Source organism: Thamnophis sirtalis, unplaced genomic scaffold, assembly GCF_051295495.1.
Source record: "Thamnophis sirtalis isolate CommonGarterSnake01/CBP01778 unplaced genomic scaffold, rThaSir2_p1.2 scaffold_1, whole genome shotgun sequence".
NCBI lineage: Eukaryota > Metazoa > Chordata > Lepidosauria > Squamata > Natricidae > Thamnophis > Thamnophis sirtalis.
The window spans coordinates 59023021-59048690 of record NW_028261381.1 but is presented as its reverse complement, the minus strand read 5'-3'; the positions used below and the strand labels follow the sequence as shown (position 1 = coordinate 59048690).

General features: G+C 43.3%; 1 long non-coding RNA gene across 2 annotated transcripts in view; it reads right to left on the bottom strand.

Annotated features, from left to right (window-relative positions):
- Positions 1-25670, bottom strand: part of LOC148049418 (uncharacterized) — a 72788-nt gene that overhangs the window by 38548 nt on the left and 8570 nt on the right. For both annotated transcript variants that reach the window (XR_015696374.1, XR_015696379.1), the window contains exon 2: positions 25546-25653. This is a non-coding gene — a long non-coding RNA (uncharacterized LOC148049418). The remainder of the gene's footprint in view (positions 1-25545; positions 25654-25670) is intronic.

Sequence of the window (25670 nt, the reverse complement as noted above, 5' to 3'; positions counted from 1 at the left end):
GATACCAATAAAACAATAGAGTAAAATTAAAGAACACAGAAATAAAGCAGTTGAACAAAACTTGAGAATGGCATTATATTTAAATAATATCAGACATGGCCATTTCATTAAGAGAAGCATAAATATGAATGGAGGGATGACCAAATGATTGGAGGTAGATGGAGTTCCATAATAACATATGACCTTATAGCAGATCAGACCACTTGTTTTTTGTATGCAATATTGTGAATGACAGTAGCTCTCCTGGATTTCAGAGATCTTTCCTATTCTGACAAATGTAGCAAAAATGTTGAAAATTGTCCCTGCTTCTTCTTCATGTCAAACATGTCCCATGTATTTAATTTCATTGTACCATATGCATTGACAATACAGTAAACTAAGTGAATATTGTACTATATCCCTCCTCAAATGATGATTTCCTGAGTTCCTTAGGCAATCTTTCTTTGACCAGCAAAGAAGGGACCTAGCAATTTTATATTACTATGATGAAACAGTACACAAAGAATCAATTCCAGGAAATCTATCTATCTATCTATCTATCTATCTATCTATCTATCTATCTATCTATCTATCTATCTATCTATCTATCTATCTATCTAACATGTACAAGATAACGAGTATAAGTATGAACATAAACATGAACAAAGGAACTGGATGCAGATAAATGGGGACAGTAAGACAAGGACGGTAGGCACACTGGTGCGCTTATGCACACACACTTTAAGGACCTCTTAAGAATGGGGTGAGATCCATGGTAGACAGTTTGAGATTGAACTGTGAAGGTTTGAGGCTGTAACAGTGGAGTTGGATAGAGTGTTCCTAGCATTGACCACTCTGTTGCTGGTCATATTTTCTGCAATCGAGTTTGGAGTGGTTTAACTTAATTTTATATCAATTGTTTGCCCATGTATTATTGGGGTTGAAGCTGAAGTAGTGAATCACTGAATTTTTATTTTAAAGATCCAGCACTCCTTCATTGGATAATCAGGAAAGAAAACCACAAGACTCCATTGAAAGAAATCAAGTGTACTTTTACTAATTATAAATGAACAGAAGCGTAGCAAAGCGAAGACTGATTATTTAGGTGCAAAAGCAATTGATATATAGAATAACCCATTCCCCACCCCTTGGCACCCAGTCACAGTCCAATCATAATTCTCCCAAGTGTCAGGTGCGAGATAACTTTGAAAGGCATCACCAAGATGGAATGTCGGTGCCATTGGCCTTGGCGGGAAACCTCCTTTGCTTGCGCAGTAAGACAGGCAGCAGAACTCCAGAATCTTCCTCCAGCACATTTAGTAGTCCCCTCCCAAATACCATGCCCCCCTCCCCGTTTCAATGGCAGCTGAAGCAGCAGCAAAGCAGAGGCTGACATCCGGCCCTCCTCTGGAAAAAGGCGGTCAGATCTGGAAAACGACAAAGCACAAACAAACAGACGAACAACAAAAAACAGAAAAAGAAAAATAGGGGAGGGGAGAGAGAAAGTCAGGATGGAAAGACAACTAGGGCTTGTCAGGATAAGCAGAATAGAACTGGCGGAGCAGTTGGGGGGCCCGGAGATGGGACTTGTCCACCCACTCGGCATGAGACTGGGGAAAATGCTTCCAAACCACCAGGTACTGAATCCGATTCCGTCGTTTTCGAGAGTCCAAAATTTCTCGAACTTCAAAATGCTGTTCACCATCAATCAATAGGGGGGCAGGTGGCGGATCCACTGGCGGGCGTAAAGATGAAAAATGAACAGGTTTAATGAGATTAACGTGGAAAACAGGATATACACGGTTGAGGTGCTTGGGTAGCTGCAAGCGAACCGAAACAGGATTGATGACTTTGATTATGGGAAATGGGCCCACATACTTAGGGCCCAACTTCTTTGATTTCTGCGTAGTTTGAAGGAACTTTGTGGATAGATAAACCTGATCACCCAACTTGTACTGATAAGGTTGAGCACATTTCTTATCAGCCTGTTTCTTATGCGTGCAATGGGCAGCATCCAAAGTTCGAAGTGCCAAAGGCCAAATATGCCGCAACCGCTCACTCCACTCGGAGATGGATGAAACCTGCAGCTGCTCAAGAGGAACTTCAGGAATAGGAACAAAGTCCTGGCCAAACACAACTCGGAAAGGGGTGAACCCAGTGCTGCTATGTATAGAATTATTATAAGCCACTTCCGCGTGCGGCAACAAGTCCACCCAATCATCTTGCTGGTAATTGATGAAACAACGTAAATATTGTTCCAGAAAAGAATTAGTCCTCTCGCAAGCTCCATTAGTCTGAGGGTGGTGGGCGGAACTTAAGCCTTGGGCGGAGCCAATGTGCTTAAGAAATTCTTTCCAGAAGACCGAGGTGAATTGCATGACCCTATCAGAAATGATGCGATCAGGCACGCCGTGCAACCGGTAAACGTGAGAAATGAATAGTTTAGCGAGCGCTTTTGCAGAAGGAATCTTTGGGCAAGGTATAAAATGAACTTGCTTGGAAAACAAGTCAGTAACCACGCATATGACAGTGTGCCCCTGGCTCTCAGGAAGTTCGAAAATGAAGTCCATAGAAATCTCCTTCCAGGGGGTGACAGGGTGAGCTACAGTCTGGAGCAAACCCTGCGGTTTCCCCGGCGGGCGTTTAGCGGCCGCACAAATGGGACAGCTGGCGACATAAAGTTCAATGTCCTTCTTCAAAGAGGGCCACTAAAACTGCTGTTTCACCAGATGCAGCATCTTCACAAAACCAAAGTGCCCCGCCAACTTGGAATCATGAGCCCGTTGGAGAACAACGAGACGAAGAGAGGCAGGGACGTAAAGTTTTGCTCCAATCCATGGCAAATCATCCCTCATGGTGCATTCACCTTGATGCTGCTGGAACCAATCATCCTGAGGAAGGGCCTTCTTGAGGTCGGAAAGAAAATCTTGGGACACGTCCACCTTAGAGCGTGTCTGTTGCCTAGTAACAACAGGAGCAGCGAGGCTTGATGTGGGAACAATGGGCTGGACAACGCTGAGCTTAGAGCAGTTGTATTGAGGGAGTCTCAAGCATCAGCCATGAAGTTCTCCCCCCCCCCCTGGGATGTACTTAAGTGTGAAATTAAAACGATTGCAATGCTGAGCCCAGCGCATCTGCTTAGGGGAGAGCCGCCTGGGAGTCCTCAAAGCCTCCAAATTCTTATGGTCAGTCCACACCTCAAATGGATGCTTAGCGCCCTCCAGGAAGTGGCGCCATGTGGCCAAAGCCCAACGTACAGCAAATGCTTCTTTCTCCCAGATCGGCCAACGTCTCTCAGTGTCTGTGAGTTTACGAGAAGTGTAGGCACAAGGTTGTAAATTACCTTGGTCGTTGGTCTGAAGCAATACGGCCCCCACTGCCACGTCACTGGCGTCAGCTTGAACGACGAAGGGCTTGTCCATCTCCGGATGCTTCAGAACCGGCTCCTCGGCAAAAAGTCATTTCAACTTTTCAAAAGCAGTTTGACACTCCATGGTCCAATTCAACGGCTTGCTAGGCTTGGGTTTCAGCCCACCTTTGGACTTCAACAAATTAGTGATGGGAAGTGCAATTTTGGCAAAAGAAGGGATGAACTGATGATAGAAATTGGCAAAACCCAAAAATTTCTGCAATTGCTTGCGTGTACGGGGCGCCTCCCACTCAGTGACCACCTTGACTTTAGCGGGGTCCATCTCCACACCTGCGTGGGAGATACGATAGCCAAGGTAGTCTATCTTCTCCTGGTGAAATTCACATTTGGACAACTTGGCATAAAGCTCTGCAGCTCGGAGTTTCTTTAGGACAGTGCGGACCAACTTGACGTGTTCGTCATGTGTTTGCGTGTAAATAAGGATATCATCCAAATATACGATAACGCCCTTGTAGAGGTGGTCATGCAAAACCTCATTAATTAATTGCATAAAAACTGCAGGTGCCCCCTGCAGGCCAAAGGGCATTACACGGAACTGGAAGCAACCTAGGGGGCAGTTGAAAGCAGTCTTCCACTCGTCCCCCTCCTTAATTTGCACCCTATAGTATGCCTCCCGTAAGTCCAGTTGAGTAAAAATGCGGCCTTTCCCCAGTTGGGCCAGCATGTCCTTCATCAGAGGCAAAGGGTAGAGATTGTGGGAAGAGATTGAATTAAGGTTCTTAAAGTTCACGCAGAGCCGAAGAGAGCCATCTTTCTTCTCTCTGAATAGTACAGGGGCAGACACCTTGGGTCTGGCTGGTTCAATGAAACCCCTTTGCAAGTTCTTGTCAATAAACTTCCTCATTTCCTCCATCTCCCTGGGTGACATAGAATATATTTGGGGTTTTGGAAGCGGTACCCCAGGCAAAATCTCGATGGAGCAATCAGTGGGTCTGTGGGGTGGAAGCTTATCGGAAGATTCTTCACTAAAAACTCCTTTCAGGTCCCAATATTCCTTCGGAATCTTCTCTTCCCCCTCAATTCTCTCTTGGCCCCTGGCGGCCAAAGTGGGGCCGGAGCCAGCAGGCTCTGAGGCTTCGGCCTCCCCATCTGGGGCTGTGCTGGTTCGAATGCGCAGCCACCCCTCCCTCCAGTTAATGCGAGGGTTCCATTTACGAAGCCAGGGGAGTCCCAAAATAAGGGGTCTGTCCATCCCAGGTGCCACAATAAAAGAGATTAATTCTAAATGGGTGCCCATTTTCATTTTTAGAGGTTCAGTGTAAAAATGGGCTGCCCCCCCCCCCTGCAATGGATCCATCGATCTGGCAAAAAAATAATAGGGATTTTCAAAGTCCTCAATTTCAAGCCCAATTTTTCAACCATTGCTGGACTAATCATACATCTAGAGCAGCCCGAGTCGAGGAGAGCGGAAAGCTGCTCCATCGCACCAGCAGGTGGCACCCTTAACTCAATTGGGATTAACATGGGGCCTTTATTTGAACTCACCCAACGAGGCGAGGCGTCGTCATCAGATTCATCAGAGGAGCTGATGGTCACGTCCGCTTCCTCCTCCACCTCTGGCTGGAAACGCTGAGGGGTATTTTCAGCAGTGTACGCAGCCTCCTTCTTCTTCCCCAGGGCCTTGCTTGCCTTCCCTTCCCTTTTGGCAGGGTGTGGGGCGGTCGGGGGAAGTTTAACGTGGCAATACATGGCGCAATGGCCTCCCTTCCCACAATGGAAGCACGTGAATGGCTTGGTCTTGCTGGCGGAGCTTCCCTTCCCTTCACCCCTGATGCGGAATGGGGCTTTTTGAGCTGGGGGGGGGTGACTGCGGGAGGTGGGAGTGGGAGGCACTGTCTTGCAGTGGTTCTCCTCCTACCTCTCGGACAGGTCGCAGTCGGTGTTGGTGGGGGGGCAGAGATCGTCCCCGAGGCCCCTAACTTATGGGGTGCCGCAGGGCTCGGTCTTATCCCCCCTACTATTCAACATATACATGAAACCGCTGGGCGAGATCATTCAGAGGCACGGGATAAAATACCATCAATACGCGGACGATACACAGTTGTATCTGTCCGCCCCGTGCCAACTCAATGAAGCGGTGGACGTGATGAACCGGGGTCTTGAGGCCGTTAAGGACTGGATGAGAGCTAACAAACTGGTACTCAGCCCGGACAAGACCGAGTGGCTGTTGTGCTTCCCTCCCAACAATTTGGCCAACGTTCCATCACTCAGGCTGGGGGGTCAAAATTTATACCCCTCAGACAGGGTCCGCAACTTGGGAGTCCTCCTGGATCCACAGCTGACTTTTGACCACCATTTGTCAGCTGTGACCAGGGGGGCATTTGCCCAGGTTCACCTGGTACGCCAGTTGCGGCCCTACCTGAATCGGGAGGCCCTCACAACAGTCACTCGAGCCCTTGTGATCTCCAGGCTGGAATACTGCAATGTGCTCTACATGGGGCTGCCCTTGAAGAGCATCCGGCGACTTCAGCTAGTCCAGAATGTGGCCGCACGAGTGATCGTGGGCGCACCATGGTTCGCCCACATAACACCGATCCTCCGTGAGCTGCGCTGGCTACCTGTTGATCTCCGGGTGCGCTTCAAGGTGCTACTCACCATTCATAAAGCCCTCCATGGTAGTGGATCTGACTATCTGAGAGACCGCCTTCTGCCAATTACCTCCCTTCGTCCCATCAGATCGCATAGAGTAGGCCTCCTCCGAATTCCATCCGCCAGTCAGTGCCGACTGGCGACTACGCGGAGGAGAGCCTTCTCAGTTGCAGCTCCGACGCTTTGGAACGATCTCCCCGTGGAGATTCGTACCCTCACCACCGTCCAGACCTTCCGCACAGCCCTCAAGATCTGGCTATCCCGTCAGGCCTGGGGATAAGACCCGAACCTCGCCCCACCCGAATGCTGAATGAATGTTGTGTTTTATCGGTTTATTTTTTTATTCACATTTTTTTTCTTTCTTGTGTTTTGTCTTACACTCCCTTCCCATTAATTGTAAGCCGCCCTGAGTCCCCTCAGGGAAAAGGGCGGCCTATAAATGTCAAATAAATGACTAAAAATGACTAAATGACCTCTCCACTTTTTCCTCTTTTGCATGTTGAAGTCTAATCAAATCTAGCTCAACGTCTGCTGCATTTTCATACCAAGCAACAACTCGCTTGGGAAGGTGTCTGTTAACGCATTGTTGGTAAATGTTCTCATTTAATCCCAATGCAAACTGATCCAGGAGGGCCTCCTCTGACCACCCCCTCATATACGATGAAAGCTGTTGAAACTCCTGAACATATTCAGCCACTGGTCTATTTCCCTGCTTTAGGGCCATAAAATTCACCTTCCCGCGTTTCTCAATCAGCGGATCATCAAACCTCCTCTTTAGTGCAGCCATAAAGTCATCAAAATTCCTCAGGAGAGGGGAATTACATTGGTGTAAGCTCACCATCCAATCGGCCGCCTTTTCTTCCAAAGAAAGTAAAACCATTCTCAGCTTCATCTCATCGGATTCTAAATCTGGGCCATATATTTCCATGTAATTCCAAATCTGAATGACGAAAAGGCCCAACCTCTTGGCATCACCGTTATATTTTACTGGTAAGGGAGGGACTTTTGCCATTCTGCGTCTGCTGCCCCCCCCCTACTCTGGCAGCAGCCCTGGCTGTGGGGGGAGGCTGTTTCTGGGTTTGCTTGCTCCCATCCCCCCTCGGCCTCTTCACCCTCCCTAAATTTATGCATGGAGTACCTTTGTTCAAATTCTTCCGTTTGCTCCCTTTCCATCACTCTCCCTCGGGTCTTCCGCTCGGTCATAGCTTCTTCCCAATCCGCTGGGTTTTTTTTTAGTCTCCTTCTGGTAACTCCTGCATCCAATTCCTCAGAATCCTCTTTTTGCCCCACTCCCAAAGTCCATCGGGGGCGAACCGCAGGCTCCTCTACTCTTAGGCCAGCTAGCCTTTCAGGTAAAGATGGTTCTGCCGTTTCCCTTTCAGTCTCCTCTTCATCGCTCGCTCGCAATGACATTTTCTTCGTACCTTCTTGTGAGTACACCCCCCACGGTAGGTTGAAAACTCCTGGTGGGGTGTGAGTGAGTCTTCGCTTAATGTCAGCACTCCTTCATTGGTTAATCAGGAAAGAAAACCACAAGACTCCATTGAAAGAAATCAAGTGTACTTTTACTAATTATAAATGAACAGAAGCGTAGCAAAGCAAAGACTGATTATTTAGGCGCGAAAGCAATTGATATATAGAATAACCCATTCCCCACCCCTTGGCATCCCAGTCACAGTCCAATCATAATTCTCCCAAGTGTCAGGTGCGAGATAACTTCAAAAGGCATCACCAAGATGGAATGATGGTGCCGTTGGCCTTGGCGGGAAACCTCCTCCGCATACGACAATACAGTAAACTAACTAAGTGAGTATTGTACTATATCCCTCCTCAAATGATGATTTCCTGAGTTCCTTAGGCAATCTTTCTTTGACCAGCAAAGAAGGGACCTAGCAATTTTATATTACTATAAAACAGTACACAAAGAATCAATTCCAGGAAATCTATCTATCTATCTATCTATCTATCTATCTATCTATCTATCTATCTATCTATCTAACATGTACAAGGTAACGAGTATAAGTATGAACATAAACATGAACAAAGGAACTGGATGCAGATAAATGGGGACAGTAAGACAAGGACTGGTGCGCTTATGCACGCACACTTTAAGGACCTCTTAAGAATGGGGTGAGATCCATGGTAGACAGTTTGAGATTGAACTGTGAGGGTTTGAGGCTGTAACAATGGAGTTGGATAGAGTGTTCCTAGCATTGACCACTCTGTTGCTGAAGTCATATTTTCTGCAATAGAGTTTGGAGTGGTTTAACTTAATTTTATATCAATTGTTTGCCCATGTATTACTGGGGTTGAAGCTGAAGTAGTGAATCACTGAATTTTTATTTTAAAGATCCAAACTACATGCTCTAGGGAAAAACCAAACCATATTTTTTTTAAAAAAGCTTGCTTAGGATTCAGTAGGAATAAAGGGCATTCAGTAGGATATAGAGGGCATTCCTCTTTATGGAATTATCACAGTGCTTCTACCTCAGTTAGAACTGAAGCATGACAAAGACTCTGTCTCTTCCCTGAGAATAGAACTCCAAACAAAGAGACCTGGAATAAAATTAACATATTCTGTTTTCTTTCTCTGATAGCTTCTTGTTCTTTCTCCATTTCCAGAAGATGCTGATATTTTCTCCCTTTCTCTTGTGTGTATCAGAGATGGTATTCAGCCAGTAGTGGAAATTTTGAGTAGTTTGGAGAACCGGCAAATAGACTGGTCCCAAATCCCACCATTCGTGTATGTGTGAGGGGGTGTAGGTGAGAGAGGATTTTGGTTGTTCCAGGATCATTTCTTCCCCACCTCCCCCAAAAGCAATCACCATGCCCTGTTCCTGATATCCACCTCTAGACATGATTTAAAAATAGTTCCTCTTCTCCAGCAACATGTAGCACAGTTCTAGTTACTGAGAAAAAGAAGTTCTGCAATTCTTGTTACAGAATTGCTGGCACACTTTCTTTACAGCTAGCAGCAGGAGAGAAAAAGTGCAATAAAAGAAAGAGGATTTGATGACTTCATACCATTCCCTATAGAGCAACTGCTCAAATTAGACAGTAAAAAACCAGTATGCTGTATTAGCCTTTGTTTTTGATTTGTTTTTGCACAAAGTGGAAGCTAAGGAGAGTTTTATTGTCTTAAGACCTGCAGTCCTTAGAGGTGAGGATGGATTGACTTTCTCTTTCTGATTGAATTACTTTTTCTTCCCAAGAAATGGTTAGAACGAAATTACGTGAAGAGACTTGGGACCTTGTCTACCTGTCTGTCGGTAAGATAACTCTCTGATAAGGGAGGACATATTTGGTACAGGAGAAAAGCCAGCAAAAGAAAAATGACATTTGTAAATGGACCAGAGCCAGACAGAGGCTGCAGAAAATAAACAATGAAAATTTCCTCCAGTACAATCCTTTATTAGAGGAGGTGGGCAACAATTCAACATACTGCCAGATGTTCCATTCTTAATTCATCTTCCATTTCCCTCCATAGACCTATGATCTGGAATGGAACACATACAATCAATCTTGTGTTTCCTACTGTACATGTATACACAAACACTTATAGATACAACTCAAGATGAGAGTAGGAACACATAGAAACATATCTCCTTCCCTCTCATGCTTGACATACTTCAACTACCTTCTTTCAAATTAATGGAATATTAGAATTATGTAAAGAAACTTGGAACTCTGTTTGCAGAAAGATAACTCCCAAAACCAGAATCAAATGGGACCAAATTTGGTAGATCAGGGTGAGAGTCGTGAAGAAAAAAAAAATCCTCCACGTTTCTCTATGGTATTGGTACAGCAGAAGCACTTGGAGAATGGCTCAAAATGTTGTGGCTTGCTGCATTGTAAGCCTCTTTCTCCCCCCCCCCCTCTCCATTCTGTCTAGGGAAGTTGAAGTCCACTCTTTTTAAAGTTGTCAAAGTCGAAACACTGATCTAATCTCTCACTTCTCGCGAGTTCCCCATGTTGTTCACTCTCATTCTCTATTATCTTCCTGCCATGCATTTCCATGTACATGTAGGTACACACACATGCTCTAAAACTTCCACTAAGGAAAATTGAAAATAAAGGTGCATGTGAATTTAACATTTTAAAACTTCTTGTTTTTTTTTTTTTTTAAATTAACTGCTAAAAATCCCTAATGGACAGGAACACTACTGTTGTTTTTTTAACACAGATAGTAAAATATACTGTATTGTACTGATCCTTGTCCCTAGGCTTTATACTGCTACAAGTCTTTTCCAATTTAAGTAGGGTAGAATGAGTATTAATTCACTTTAATAGATTCAGGCCAAAAATCCCTGTCTGATTGGGTCAGATCCAAGAACAACACAGAGCTCCAGAAGATATATCAAACAAAAGATATTTCAGTGGGGATAAAAAACCCTCTTACATATTTGCAGTTGTAATTGGCCAGCTTTGGAATTTCTTATGGTGGATCTATAGAATACAGAATTTATTGCAGAGCTATGCTTGAGTGTCTTCCTTTGGATATGGATAAAAGGTGAAAAAATATAATATAAAGCTAATACGATGAAGGAATATTTGGACAGGCCAAAGGGTTTTCATAAAGTCTGAAACCTATACTGTACTACTGTTTGGAACTTCAGCTAACCATAGCTTTGGTGCCAAAATCTGTTAGACAGCTATAGCTTCTACGTAGATGCTGTAGAAGAACATATAGCCAAATCTAGTGGATTGTATGGAAATAGTGAGGATAGTAAAATCTTATTCAGAATAAAGGCACTGCTTTGGATTACCTTTATTTTGAGGTAATTTCATTTGGCCTCTCACTGGCTCTGGGATGATGTTGTTGACACTAAGAGGAGGTATTTTTCAAAGGAAAAAAATTGCTGAAGCTGCAGCCAACTGGGATCACCACAAAGCTTTATGTATGCATTGCCTAAATGGTTTGGGTGGTGTCATAACTTTTCTCTGCAGCAATCCCTACGGAAAACAAATTCCAAAATTAGCCTTGAGGAAAACATCCAAAAAGTGGGAGGCACATTTTGCAGGGGAAGAAAATAACCACATTACCCTACCTCCTTCCATTTTGGCTCAACCCTAGTAACCCAGAGCTAACCGATATTACCTTGGCATTTGGCAAATCTAAACCACAATCTGCCAGAGTGAAGCAATTTGAAGTTTGGCAAATTGAATACAAGAGTTCATCTTGGGCTTAAAGGAGGCCAACCAAGACATTTTGCTACTTGAGGTAGAGTAGAAATGGCATTTGCTTCCTCCATTCAGACTACACTATGTTTTTTTTTTCTTTTTTGGCCATTTGAGGGAGAAAAGCCCACAAATATCTCCTTTGGAAAGTAGAAACAGAACTTATACTTATCTAACCATTTGCTACTTTTTCATGACACTCAAAATCAGTGGCCTGAGGCAATTTCTTCCCTCTGCCTAATAGCAGAGTAATTCTGGTTTTAGGAGACGTAGAGAATTCAATCTTGATAAATACAGATATGAGATTAGCTGGAGTTTGTAGACTGCAAGTCTGCAGATTGCTCTTCATTTTTACATAATGCCACGCTATCTTTTGTGAGAGAAAACTGTACAGATTAAAAAAAATTGAAATATCATTATGAATGTGGAAAGAAAAAACATTACATATTACAATTTTGAGGTAATCTTTTTTAAGTCACATTATTATGAATATGGAATAGAATTATGAATGTGGAATAGAATTATGAGAGATTACAGAGTAATCTGTAAAAAACGATGCTTCTGTTTCTCAGTTGAGATTAACAGAACCCTCTCAGGGAAGGCCATTTGAGAATGACTTTGAACCAGGATCTCCTTAATCCTACTTTTGAGCTCTAACTATTACACTGGATTTGTTTTCAGAGGAATTCTCATTTGTGTTAATATTGCCCCACTTCCAATAACTTTTTTTTTTAGCCTTCCATTATTTATTTAGTGGAGATAAACATTGCCACTTTTAGGCATTAGTAATCTACAACTTCAGAACTGCCATTAGGAAATCCCAACACCAAAGCAAATCCTTCTCAGCTTCATCATTCTGATCACTTCTGACTCAGGCAACATGTCTCTGGGAAACATAATATCTTAGCTTCAAAAGATCAATGTTTTCCAATACTGCCAGTGAACAATGCATAATCAACCCTCAGCTACAGTATAGCAGAACGTGAGGTTCAGAAGGGGCCTGAAAATGAAACATATGATGGCAGAGGGCAAAGCAAAGTTTAAAATGAGGCAACTTTTGATTACTAACCAATATCAGATGAATCCAGATGGATGAGGTAATGAGCTTCTGTGTGAAAGAGAATGTGGGAGATGGTGGCGGCAGCAGAATAAGGGCGCAGACTGCCTATCACATCCCTAAAAGCTTCCTGTGACAAAATAACTGTCCTACGGGCTGCAACAGGCTGGTGGGAGGCTTTCCTTGTTCTATAATTGTCTGTGAAATTGCAGCCCATACGGTTAAAATATTAAATAGGATAGCATTACACTGCTTAATCCACAGCTGAGACAAAGTACAGATCAGGAGTAATCTACTTGACAACACAGTGCTGACTGTCTGATGTGGGAGATGTCAATTAGCCTTTAAGTGGAAACACACTTTTGCAAGTTAGTAAAATATGACATCCACTTTTTTTAAAAAAGCTTAGCCTTTCTCCAACTGACCCAACTTTCTTTCACTTCTTGAAAAAGAGTGAAAGCTAAGCATTTTGACAGACTCACCATCCCTGGATGTCATATGGCCAGAAGTGAAGTGTGCACCTGCAGTTTTATCTTGGTCCTGAATCCATTGTTCAATGCTAATTGGGTATCTATTTCTTTGCTAAATATATTGAATCATATGGATGGATTTCAGGAAACTTCTCCTAGTCCCTGACATTGACCATGTTTGCACAAAGCAGTCAGCCGTATTGTGGCTTGGCTTAATATGTCATCCAAACCAGAGAAAATGGTCACTTTGTGGTTAGGTGACAGATCCATTAATCGAAATAACCGGTAATAGTAGTTCTTATTTAAGCAGTACTGACTATGGCTTAGTATGTCTTGTTGTTAGCTCATAGTTAAACAGTTATTTCTACCCAGAAAAAAACATGATGGCTGTGAGGTAAAGCTACTCTGCAATATCTCTACTGCTCCACTTTTATTTTTCATCTACTATGGATGGGAGAAAGGTTTTTTTTCACATTTGAATGCAAATTTACTTAAGTGGGTTCAACACTGTTGAACTAATATTCAAATCTAAAGGTAGTTACACAAAATTTATAAATTCTGCAATGTCATTCAATAGTTAAAAGTGAGTATTCATAAATATAACATACACAGTAATATGAGGGAATGTTATTAACAAACCCATTCATATATTTTGAAGGAAAGAACATCAAAATACATGTGGAATATAGTTTGAAACTTTCCACATTTCTCAAGCTTTTGAGAGAGGGAGGGAGTGGGGAGGAAGGGAGGGAGAGACCTCATCCATTGAGGCATCCAACCAGTAGTGTGTTGCTGTTTAACAATCAGCTCTCCCAGTGCAACTACTATAACCTCCTGCTAGCTGGCAAAGAGCTGATTAGCACAGTGGGCATCATGACTCAGCTTTGTTCTCAACCAGTTTGCAAAATTTCAGAAAACTTAACACTTGGCTGTTGTGAGCCTGCTCTAGCACGCTATTGCTTTCATCCTGATCAAGTTAACCAAGCCTTTCTTCTGTTAGAAAAGTTGTTGAAGTATCCCAACAATAAAGGAGGAGTTGATTATGGTTTCCCATAGGGTTTAGTCCCCTCCTAAGTTGAAGTCCTATTCATCTATCTTTTGGTCAGTAGAAAATTATATTGTTGTGAAATTAATTTATTATTGTATTTACCACATCTTTCTGTTTGTATCAAGTGCAAGGTGGTTTACAATAATTTAAATGTGAAAATATGAAACAGAACAAAACTAACAATTAAAATAAAATCTTGGAGTTTTCTGCCATCTTCTTTAAGCATTGGCAGTCAAACCCAGCTTCTGCCTTAGAAGATACATTCTCCAATCTTGGAGAAGGCCTTTTTCTATATACATAATAGTTGAGTTTGGGCATCTTCAGGATGACTTTGCCTACTGTTCTAAGTAACTGGATAAACTCATATTCTCTTGGTTCAATGGGCCATACCTCCACAAACATCAAAGTTCTAATAAGTAGATTGCTGCAGCAAAGCTGATGAAGCTACAACAAAAAATAAAATAATAAAATAAAACAAATCCAATTATAGCTGTGTATTAAATGTTAGCCCAGTTTCCAAGGGATTTCAAAAGCTACTTCAAACTCTTGTCTCTGTTTCTTTTGCCCATTCTTTTGGTCCTGAGGAACAGTTTCCATCTTGTCTCTTGTACTGGTAATGGATTCATTTTGTATCAGGTTGTATGACTGTGACCTTGTAAGAACTTTCTGTCACACCAGGAAAGGCAGGGTCACAGACAATCGGCCTATGCTTTTTAAGGGTTCTAATGGTCAATACCAGCACCTTAAATTGCATTTTTGGCCATTGCAGATCTTTCTGTATGGCCAAGAAATACAACTTGACCTCTGCATTTTGCACCATGTAGAATTCCAAACACGTTTCAATGTAGTTATTTATCAATAAAGTAGAACGCTTGTAACTCAGGGTTGACATGAGGGGTGAACTGATGTCTTCAAGTAAACAAGCTCAGGGAGCACCAAGGCTCCTGCAGTTGTTTATATTTGTCCATTTCCTGGTCTCACAGCCTTAATGATCTCCCCACCATCCATAGTTGTTATAGAACTACTCAGTCTGATGACCTAGGGTTGTTTGAAGTGCCAATAGCAAACAGAGCTCCCTACTTTCCAAAAAATATATAGTTTTAATGAAACAGTAATTTTTAAAAACTTTTTTTTGCCTTTCAAGTGAGTTTTGTGCCCCAATTGATGTCTATTTATTTCTAAAGCTCTCCCTCCTTCCGTCAGACTGGTTAGAAATTTTGATCAAAGGTTGGCTGCTAGGTCTGTGAATGTATGTATCCACACCATAATCACAATAAGGATATCCCACCAATTAGGATAATAACAACAAACAACAATAACAACAACAACAACCCCTCCGAGGAGATTTACCTTGTTGTGGTGGAGGGGCTTGCACACTCTAATGATCCTAAGGGATATGCTGAACAGGTACAACCATATAAGACAGGTCTTAGGTGAAAGGCCAGACAAAATTTGCTCCTCAACCCATTCAAATATGATGAATAGGAAAAAAATGAAATTTATGCTGGCTGTACCATCATCCGGATTAACAAGGGAATTAATGGGAATCGAAGAGAAAGCAACTAATGGTCTGAGTATACCAACAAAGAAGAATAACATCAAGAATGATTTGCAGACTCAAAAGCAAACTGAGGAAGAAAGGGAGGAAGAGGATGCTGAAATGGATGAAGATAAAGAACAAGGAAGCACTGAAGAACAAACACCAACAGATATTGCTCAATTAGCTGAGAAAATAAAGCATCAAATGGAAGATGCTGAAAGAACACATTTGCCAAAGCTGAACCAAGTGAACCGGAAAAAATTGAGAAAGGTATTAAAAAAGGTCAATGAGGCTGTGCAAACCATTCAAACCATTACATTATTCGCAAGATATTAAAGTCCAAATTGAGTGGAGGAAACATCATAAAAGCCATAAATACCTGGGCTATACCTGTGATTCGATACTCTGCAGGAATAATTGACTGGACCCAGATGGAGTTGGACAATTTGGACAGAAAAGCAAGGAAGCTTATGACAATGAATCATGCTTTGCATCCTAAAAGTGATGTTGACTGATTATATCTACCAAGAGCAGAGGATGGTCGAGGACTCCTACAAGTAAAACAGACTGTGGAAGAAGAAAGACACAGCTTGAATGATTACATCCAGAAAAGTGAAGAACCAATGATTAAGGAAATAAATAAAGGAGGCCTTTTGAAGACAACTAAGTTAAAAGCTGAATATAAGAAAAAAGTAATTGAGAAGCGAGCTGAAAATTGGAAAAGCAAACTATGCATGGCCAATACTTGAAAAGTATTGAAGGCAAAGCTGACCAAAAACTAACTTGGAACTGGTTAAGATGAGGGGTACTGAAAAAAGAAACAGAAGGCTTTATTTCGGCAGCTCAAGAACAAGCCTTAGCCACAAACTGCATGAAGGCAAAAATTCAACATGTTACCACCAATAGCAAATGTCGCCTCTGTAATGAGAAAGATGAGACAGTCGACCACTTGATCAGCGGGTGCAGCAAAATTTCACAAACTGACTACCTACAATGCCATGACTGCGTTACTAAGATTATTCACTGGAAATTGTGCCAAAAGTTTGGATTTGAGTACAGCAAAAACCACTGGGACCATCAGGTTGAGAAGGTTTTAGAGAATGACAAAGGCAAAATCTTGTGGGACTTCAGAATCCAGACTGACAGGCACTTGGCCTACAACACACCTGACATAACAATAATTGAAAAGAAAAAAAGTATGTTTCATTGACATTGCAATACCTGGTGATGCATGAATTGAAGATAAACAGCAAGAAAAAAATCACAAAATACCGGGACTTGCAAATTGAGGTTGAGCGACTGTAGAAAAAGAAATCATGTGTTGTCCCAATTGTAACTGGAGCCCTTAGAGCAATACCTAAAGGGCTACCTTGCTATTTGAAAATTCTAAATTTACCTGACTTGAACATTCTGACTCTACAAAAAACCATCCTACTTGGAACAACTTATATCCTCCAATGTTAACTTAACAGTTCCTAGGTCCTTGGTTAGGATTCGAGCTGTTAGGCTACCAACCAGCCCCAAAGGCTGTGAATCTCACCAAAGATTAACCAAATAATAATAATAATAACAACAACAACCACAACAACAACAACAACAACTCCGCCGTTGCCGGTCCCAAGCCCGGATGAAAAAGGAGGAGGGTTGGGGTCAGGTTGGCAACTGGCCCCATAAAAAAACCCCCGCCAACCCATACAATATGGTGAAAGAAATGAATAAAAAATTTATACTGCATCGGTCATCGCGCAGGTTAACAAGGGCCGCGGTGGATGTTGGGGTCCCTGGACATCCGTCGACAAGTGGGCTACAAGTGGACCAGCCAACAAAACGACAAAAATATAGTGCAGATGAAAACCGTGCCATAATGGCCTGTTACTACAACTCAGAGCCAGAAAAAAAGAGGTTATTTAAAGCGAATGTATGAATTATGGAAAGAACAATATCCAGATTCAAATGTTAGTGAACAATGCCTAGCAGATCAAAGGCAATTTATTATACGGAATAAAGTGTTTAGTGAAGTTGAACTTGAGGAAATTCAGGCATTGCAAAACCAAAAAAACAATATCACAAGCAGAAATAACTGATATTCAAGACACAACTAAAGACATTATAATAGAACTCCCAGAAGAAGCTCTCGGGGAGGAAATAACACCACCACCACTAGAACCAGTTATCACTGAAACAACTGATGAACTAACTCAAAAACAAAAAGAATTGAAGGATAAGATCATGGAGCATTTTCTGCTTAATGAGGAAAGGCAACGTTTACCATCACTAAAAACTGTGCCTAAGAAAATTTTGGCCCCTATCATGAAAATGGTTAATGCAGTGTTTTCAATAATTGAATTGGGATCCATCTTGCAAACGAACCAGTTAATGTACAGCGCAGCTGTAATAGTCACTAATGAACTAGGCATTAAAATCAAAGTACCTAGTCACACAATAGAAAAAGCATCAAAGCCAAAGTGGAAAATCTGATTAGAACAAAAAGTAAAAAAAATAAGGGCAGATGCTAGTAACTTAAAGAACATGCATGAGCAACGGCTTAAAAACAACAAAACCATAGATCGGCTAATCAGAAGATATAGATTGGATACAAAAAACATCAATGAAGCTGTAGAGATTGTAAAACAGCGGATAACAGCAATAGCTAGAAAAATTGAAAGATATGAGGCACAAATCATCCAATATAAACAAAATCAGCAATTTCGATCAGACCAATGGCATTTTTATCAAAGTCTTAATGTGAATGGTGACACCAAAAGTGGAAAAGCAGGCCACAGTTGAATTCTGGAAAGAATTGTGGGAAAATGCAAAGGACTACAATAAGGAAGCAAAGTGGATACATGACTTTGAGAAAAGCATTGGCAACAAACAAATGCAAGTATTAGAAATAACAACTGAGATGGTCAAAAATTGAGTAAAAAGGGTAAAGAATTGGACATCACCTGGAAAGGACCAATTACATGATTTCTGGCTCAAATATCTGACCAGTTTACATGCAATATTGGCCAGGCAACTGAATGAAATTTTACAAAAGGGCCAAATTGATGAATGGTTGACAACTGGAAAAACATACTTGATTCAGAAAGATGCAACTAAAGGAACAACACCTGAAAACTACAGACCAATAACATGCTTGCCAACAACCTTCAAATTACTCACAGGCATTATTGCAGATAACATGATGGATTATTTGGAAACAAACAACATCTTGCCAGTAGAGCAAAAAGGCAACAAAAGAAGGAGCAGGGGCACAAAAGATCAGCTCCTAATTGATAAAATGATATTAGAAAATTGTAAGAACAGAAAAACGAACTTGAATATGGTCTGGATTGATTACAAAAAGGCATTTGACTCACTGCCACATAGTTGGATCATAAAATGCTTAGAAACAACTGGCATTAGCAAAAATATTACATCCTTTACTGAAAAGGCGATGAAACAATGGAGAACTGAGTTGGCAGTAGGGAATGAGATCTACGGAATGGTTAATATCAAATGAGGAATTTTCCAGGGTGATTCACTTTCACCTCTTCTCTTCATCATCGCAATGATCCCACTATCAGTAATCTTAAAAAAAATGAAATTAGGCTACCAAACAGCCAAAGAAGCTGAAAAATTTTCGCATTTACCCTATATGGATGATTTGAAACTCTATGGAAAGTCAGAAATAGAAATCCAATCATTGACAAATACAGTCCAAGTATTCAGCACCAATATTTCAATGCAGTTTGGCATGGAAAAATGCGCCACTGTATCCATAAAAAGAGGCAAAATCACTGCATGTGAGGGAATTGAAATGCCCAATGGCCAACTAATTAAATGCAACGAAAATGAAGCCTACAAATACTTAGGCATTCTGCAGTTGGATAATATCAAGCATGGAGAAGTAAAAACTATTGTCAGGCGAGAGTACACCAATAGAGTTAGGAAAATTTTGAAATCTAAATTGAATGGTGGAAATACAATCAAGGCCATAAATACCTGGGCAATACCAGTTATAAGATACACAGCTGGTATAGTTAACTGGACACAAGCTGATTTGGACATTTTGGACCGAAAAACCAGGAAACTAATGACAATGCACTACAGTTTACATCCACGTGGTGATACTGATAGACTGTACCTGTCCTGAAAATCAGGTGGCAGAGGATTATTACAAGTGAAGCAAACAGTTGAAGAAGAAAAACATGCACTGGCTGATTATTTAAAAGAAAGTCAAGAACATCTATTAATTGAAGTAAAGAACAAAAAACTACTGAAGGCCCAATAGACGAAACAAGAATACAGAAAAGATGTGATAAAATCAAGAATGGAGAGTTGGCAGAACAAAGCACTGCATAGCCAATTTCTGGAAAAAATAAAAGATAAAGTGGACAGTGAACAAACTTGGTTATGGTTAACAACAGGTACATTAAAGAAAGAAACAGAGTCACTAATCCTGGCTGCGCAAGAACAAGCTATCCACACAAATGCCATTAAGGCCAAAATCAAAAAATCCTCTGATGATGCCAAATGCAGACTTTGCAAAGAAGCTGATGAAACTGTTGAATGTTGAATGTTGAATGTTGATTTTATTTATATGCCGCCCTTTCCCCCCGAAGGGGACTCAGGGCGGCTCACAACTCAAACCAGGGAAGGGGGGATACAGACAAAATTAAAAATGACACAAAACAATACATGGTTTAAAACACACAGCAGTCATACCATTCGAGACGGGGGCAACGGTTCTTTAGCCCCAGGCCTGTCAGAACAGCCAGGTTTTAAGGGCTTTGCGGAAGGCCTGGAGGGTGGTGACGGTTTGAATCTCCATGGGGAGTTCGTTCCAGAGGGTCGAAGCAGCCACAGAGAAGGCTCTCCTCCGGGTAGTCGCCAGTCGACACTGGCCGGCGGATGGAATTCGGAGGAGGCCTAATCTGTGGGATCTAATCGGTCTAGTGGAGGTAATTGGCAGCAGGCGGTCTCTCAAGTACCCAGGTCCGATACCATGAAGGGCTTTATAAGTGACGACTAGCGCCTTGAAGCGTATCCGGAGACCAATAGGCAGCCAGTGCAGCTCACGGAGGATAGGTGTTACGTGGGTGAACCGAGGTACACCCACGATCGCTTGCGTGGCTGCATTCTGGACAAGCTGAAGTCTCTGAATACTCTTCAAGGGCTGCCCCATGTAGATCATGTTGCAGTAGTCCAGTCTAGAGGTCACAAGGGCGTGAGTGACTGTTGTGAGGGCCTCCCGGTTCAGGTAGGGATGCAACTGGTGCACCAGGCGAACCTGGGCAAATGCCCCCCTGGTCACAGCCGACAAGTGGTGTTCAAAAGTCAGCTGTGGGTCCAGGAGGACTCCCAAGTTGCGAACCCTGTCTGAGGGGCGTACTGTTTGACCCCCCAGACTGAGAGATGGAACACTTGGCCAATTAGTAGGAGGGAAACACACCAGCCACTCGGTCTTATCTGGATTGAGTACAAGCTTGTTAAGCCCCATCCAGTCCCTAACAGCCTCGAGGCACTGGCACATCACGTCAACCGCTTCACTGAGTTGGCACGGGGTGGACAGATACAGCTGCATATCGTCCGCATACTGATGGTATTTTATTCCGTGCCGTCGAATGATCTCACCCAGCGGCTTCATGTAGATATTAAACAGGAGGGGGGACAGGATCAAACCCTGCGGCACCCCATAATTCAGGGGCCTAGGGGTCGATCTCTGCCCTCCGACCAACACTGACTGCGACCTGTCCGAGAGGTAAGAGGAGAACCACCGAAGGACGGTGCCTCCCACCCCCACCTCCCGCAGTCATCGCAGAAGGATACCATGATCGATGGTATCGAAGGCTGCTGAGAGGTCAAGGAGCACTAGGACGGAGGCATAAATTCCATCCCTGGCTCTCCAGAGATCATCAATCAATGCGACCAAAGCTGTTTCCGTGCTGTAGCCAGGCCTAAATCCCGACTGGAAGGGATCTAGATAATCGGTTTCCTCTAAGGACCGCCGGAGCTGAAAGGCAACCACTTTCTCAACAAACTTCCCCACGAAGGGGAGGTTGGAGACTGGACGATAGTTGTTTAAAACGGCTGGATCCAAAGATGGCTTCTTCAGAAGGGTTCTCACCACCGCTGCCTTTAAAGCGGGGGGAAAGAACCCCTCCCGAAGGGAGGTGGTGACAACTGCCTGGATCCAGCCCCGTGTCACCTCCCTGCTGTTAGCGACCAGCCAGGAGGGGCACGGGTCCAGTACACATGTGGAAGCACTTACAGCTCCCATGGCCTTATCCACGTCCTCAGGGGTAACAGCTTGAAAATCAATCCAGTGATGTCCTGCCAGATTCTTTCCTGGTGCCTCAGCTGGCTCTGCGCAATTGGAGTCCAGGTCCGCCCGAAGCCGAGCAACTTTATCCGCGAGGAATTGGACGTAATCCTCAGCTCTGCCTTGCAAAGGATCGCTCGTATCCCTCCTATTTAGGAGGGAACGGGTTATCCTAAACAAGGCAGCTGGGCGCAACTCAGCGGAAGCAATCAGAGAGGCAATGTGTGTTCTTTTAGTCGTCCTAATTGCCCGGAGGTAAGCTCTGATGCTGGATGTTAAAAGCGCTCGGTCTGACTCAGACTTACTGGATCTCCATCGTTGCTCTAGGCGTCTCTTTCGGCTCTTCATCTCCCGGAGTTCCTCAGTAAACCAAGGGGCTCTCCTGGATCCACTGCCTCGGATCGGCCGTAAAGGCGCAATCCAGTTAAGAGCCCCTGCCGCTGCTGAATTCCAAGCAGCAACCAGAGTCTCCGCCGGACTGCGGGCGAGGGTATCAGGAACAACGCCAAGCTCCGTCTGAAAGCCCAAAGGGTCCATAAGTCGCCTGGGGTGGAACCACCTAATCGGTTCCTCCTCCCTACAGTGGGGGTTTGGTCTCTGAAAGTCAAGCCTCAGTAGGTAGTGGTCCGACCATGACAGGGGTAAGATCTCACTACCCCTCAAACCAAGATCACAACTCCACTGCTCCGAGAGGAATACGAGGTCGAGCATGTGACCCGCCGAGTGAGTCGGGCCCCGAATTACTTGGGTCAAGCCCATGGCTGTCATGGAAGCCATGAACTCCTGCGCTCCATCAGAGTGTTCACCGAGTGAAGGCAAATTGAAATCCCCCAGAACCATAATCCTGGGAAACTCAATTGCCAGCTCGGCTACTGACTCGAGGAGTGAGGGGAGGGCTGCTGCAACGCTGTTGGGAGGCAGGTACGTTAACAGCAAGCCCACCTGACCCTTGAGGTCCAACTTCACCAGCAGGGACTCACACCCGACAAGCTCCGGAGCAGGGATCCTACGAGGTACTAAAGACTCTCGGATAACAATAGCCACACCCCCACCCCTTGCTTGGGATCGCGGCTGATGAAGCACCTGAAAACCCTCTGGGCACATCTCTACGAGGGGGACTCCTCCCTCCAGGCCCAGCCAGGTTTCAGTAATACATGCCAGGTCTGCCCTCTCGTCTAAAATTAGGTCCAGGACAAGGGGAGCCTTATGAACTACAGACCTGGCATTTAGTGACAGCAGCCTGAGACCAGGGTCCTGATTACTTACGCCATCTGGCCTTGGAGTGGGACTCGTAGGGCCAGAAGGAGGGATCTCTGTAACGTAGCGAACCCTCCTTCCCCGGTAATGGCCAGCCCTAAAGTCCCCGCCATATCTGCTCCTCCCTGTTAAGACCGTAATGCTCCGGCCCACTCCCGTGTCCATAGTCCCTCCACCCACCCCTATAGCTCTCGCGTTTCCCGACAGGCCCTTCGAATCAGTCATCCTCTCACACAAACACAGCCACTCATCCATGCATTCCCCACATAGGTCAATTAAAACACAAAAAATACAACAGTGATGAAGTTAAAAAGTGGGTACAATCATCAATCAGACATACCATTCACACCACATTCCTAAAAAAATTTCCCCTCCTCCGGTAAGGCTAAAAAGGTACCAAGAGTCTACGGTGGTTGAGGGGAGCAGAAGGTCTTCCTATGCACAATGGGCATCCCCATTTGTCCGAAAACCAAGGCACTATGATAGATGGAATTAAGTAAGTGCTGTTCAAGATGGTATTGGTATTCCTAGGGCAGTTGCAGCTAGTAATAGTCAAAGCAGCTGGGGCTGAGATAGCACGTCCAGAGGCCCTGGGATTATGGTTAGGCAAAACTTGATGTTTAAAGCCACAGCTGGAAAAGGGCCAGATCACATACTCAGCTGCTGTAAAAAAATCACGCAGACTGATTATAAATTGCAGCACAATTCAGTAACACAAATGATCCATTGGAATTTGTGCAAAAATTATAATATTAAAACAGCAACAAACTGGTGGGAACATCAGCCTGAAAAAGTCACTGAAAATCAGATGGTCAAGATCTTGTGGGATTTCCGTATACAAACAGACAAAATACTGGCGCATAATACACCAGACATCACACTGGTTGAGAAAAATAAGGTCACAATCATAGACATCGCAATACCAGGTGATAGCAGGGTAGCTTAGAAGGAACATGAAAAAATCGCAAAATACCAGGACTTAAAAATTGAAATTCAACGACTATGGCACAAACCAGCAGTGGTAATTCCAATGGTAATTGGCACACTGGGTGCTATTCCAAAAGCACTGGAATTACATTTAAAACAGTTAAAAATTGTCAAAATCACCATCAGTCAAATGCAAAAAGCCGCACTGCTTGGATCTGCACGCATATTACAAAAATACGTTACGACGTCCTAGGCCCCTGGGTGGGGCCCGACTAGTAACCAATGCCAAATCCGGCGAAACAACTGACCGCTGTGATACAATTGTATAATAACAACAACAATAATAATAATTTGATTACTTCTGAAGGGGAAAAATCTTTTTGACATGAGATTTTAATACAAGCAGTGGTCAAAAAAAAAAAAAAGAACCAGGAGAATGATTAAATGCAAGGGACATAATTATATATTTTTTTCATTACATCACATAAATTTGTTCATTAAATGATATCAAATACCATTAAATATCATTAAATTCTGTCCCTTTTACTTTTTTTGTATTTTTTATTTTTAAACAAACAAACATAAACAAACATAAAACATAAAAACCATCCTCCAGTTAATTCTGGCCCTGTTACTATTGTTCCTACTACTGGTAATTGCACATCAATCCAAGAACTAATACAGCCCTCTTTCTTCTATAGGATTTTTATCATAGATTTTTTTTTTATCCTTCATCCTCATAGACCATTATGGCCTTCCATGCTTGATAATTTGCCTCGCTCAAAGGTAAATTGTCCATTTCATTTTCTAGGCTTTTGTACCCCCTTTTGTTTTTTTGATGTGTTCCTCTTATAAAGAAATCTTTTTTCCAAGGACAGCAACACAACTATAACAACTCTTTTGCATTTAGTTGCTTTGAAAAGCACCAGTCCTGATACGGCTGATTGTCTAAAGGAGAAATAGAGGAAGACTGGATCCATTGCACAGGTAACTGCCAAGTTTCCCAAAGCAGATTTAGAGCTTTAGATAAATAAAGACTTCCACCCCTCAGCTTCCACTTAACAGAAAACTACACTTCAGGCACTTGGCTGATTCTGTTTCTATTTTAACCAAAGCTTCGCAACAGCTGCAGGTCTTATGTTTTAAACCAACAACTCCCTTTCCATGTTTATGTAGCCACATCCCATTTTTTTCAATGGGAAATACTTTTTTCCCCTGTTGGGAAATGGTCTTTGGCAAGCAGAAGTATCTGAAATATAGCTGTTGTTCCCACTGGGCCTGTCCAAATCAAATGGTGAATTCTTCTGGCATGCTTTACTCTTCCTTCAGTTTTCTTGGACAAGTCTGTGTTGAGGACTCGGAAAGTCCTCGACTTATGACCTGGCGGCTAGCAACAAGCCAGGCGGCGCCCTGATTGGCTGGGGCACGTCATCACTTGTTGCTAGCTGCTAGGGGCGTGCTCATTGGCTATCCCTGCTTGACAGCTCTGTTTAAGAGCCAAGGTGGCGCAGTGGTTAAATGCAGCACTGCAGGCTACTGCTAGATCAGCAGGTCAGCGGTTCAAATCTCACCGGCTCAGGGTTGACTCAGCCTTCCATCCTTCCGAGGTGGGTAAAATGAGGACCCAGATTGTTGGGGGCAATATGCTGACTCTCTGTAAACCGCTTAGAGAGGCCTGAAAGGCCTATGAAGCGGTATATAAGTCTACTGCTATTAAATAGCTGTCAAGCAGGGAGGGTGCTGAATCGCCTGCAAATAGTTACCTTTGAATAAACCTCTTGTTCTGGAAGTCCTGGCTCTCGTCTCGTCCTTCCGTCGATCCTCAAAACTGGTGACGAGGGTGGGATCCCCGCGATTCCAGTAATCAGCGCCTAGGATGAACGAGAGG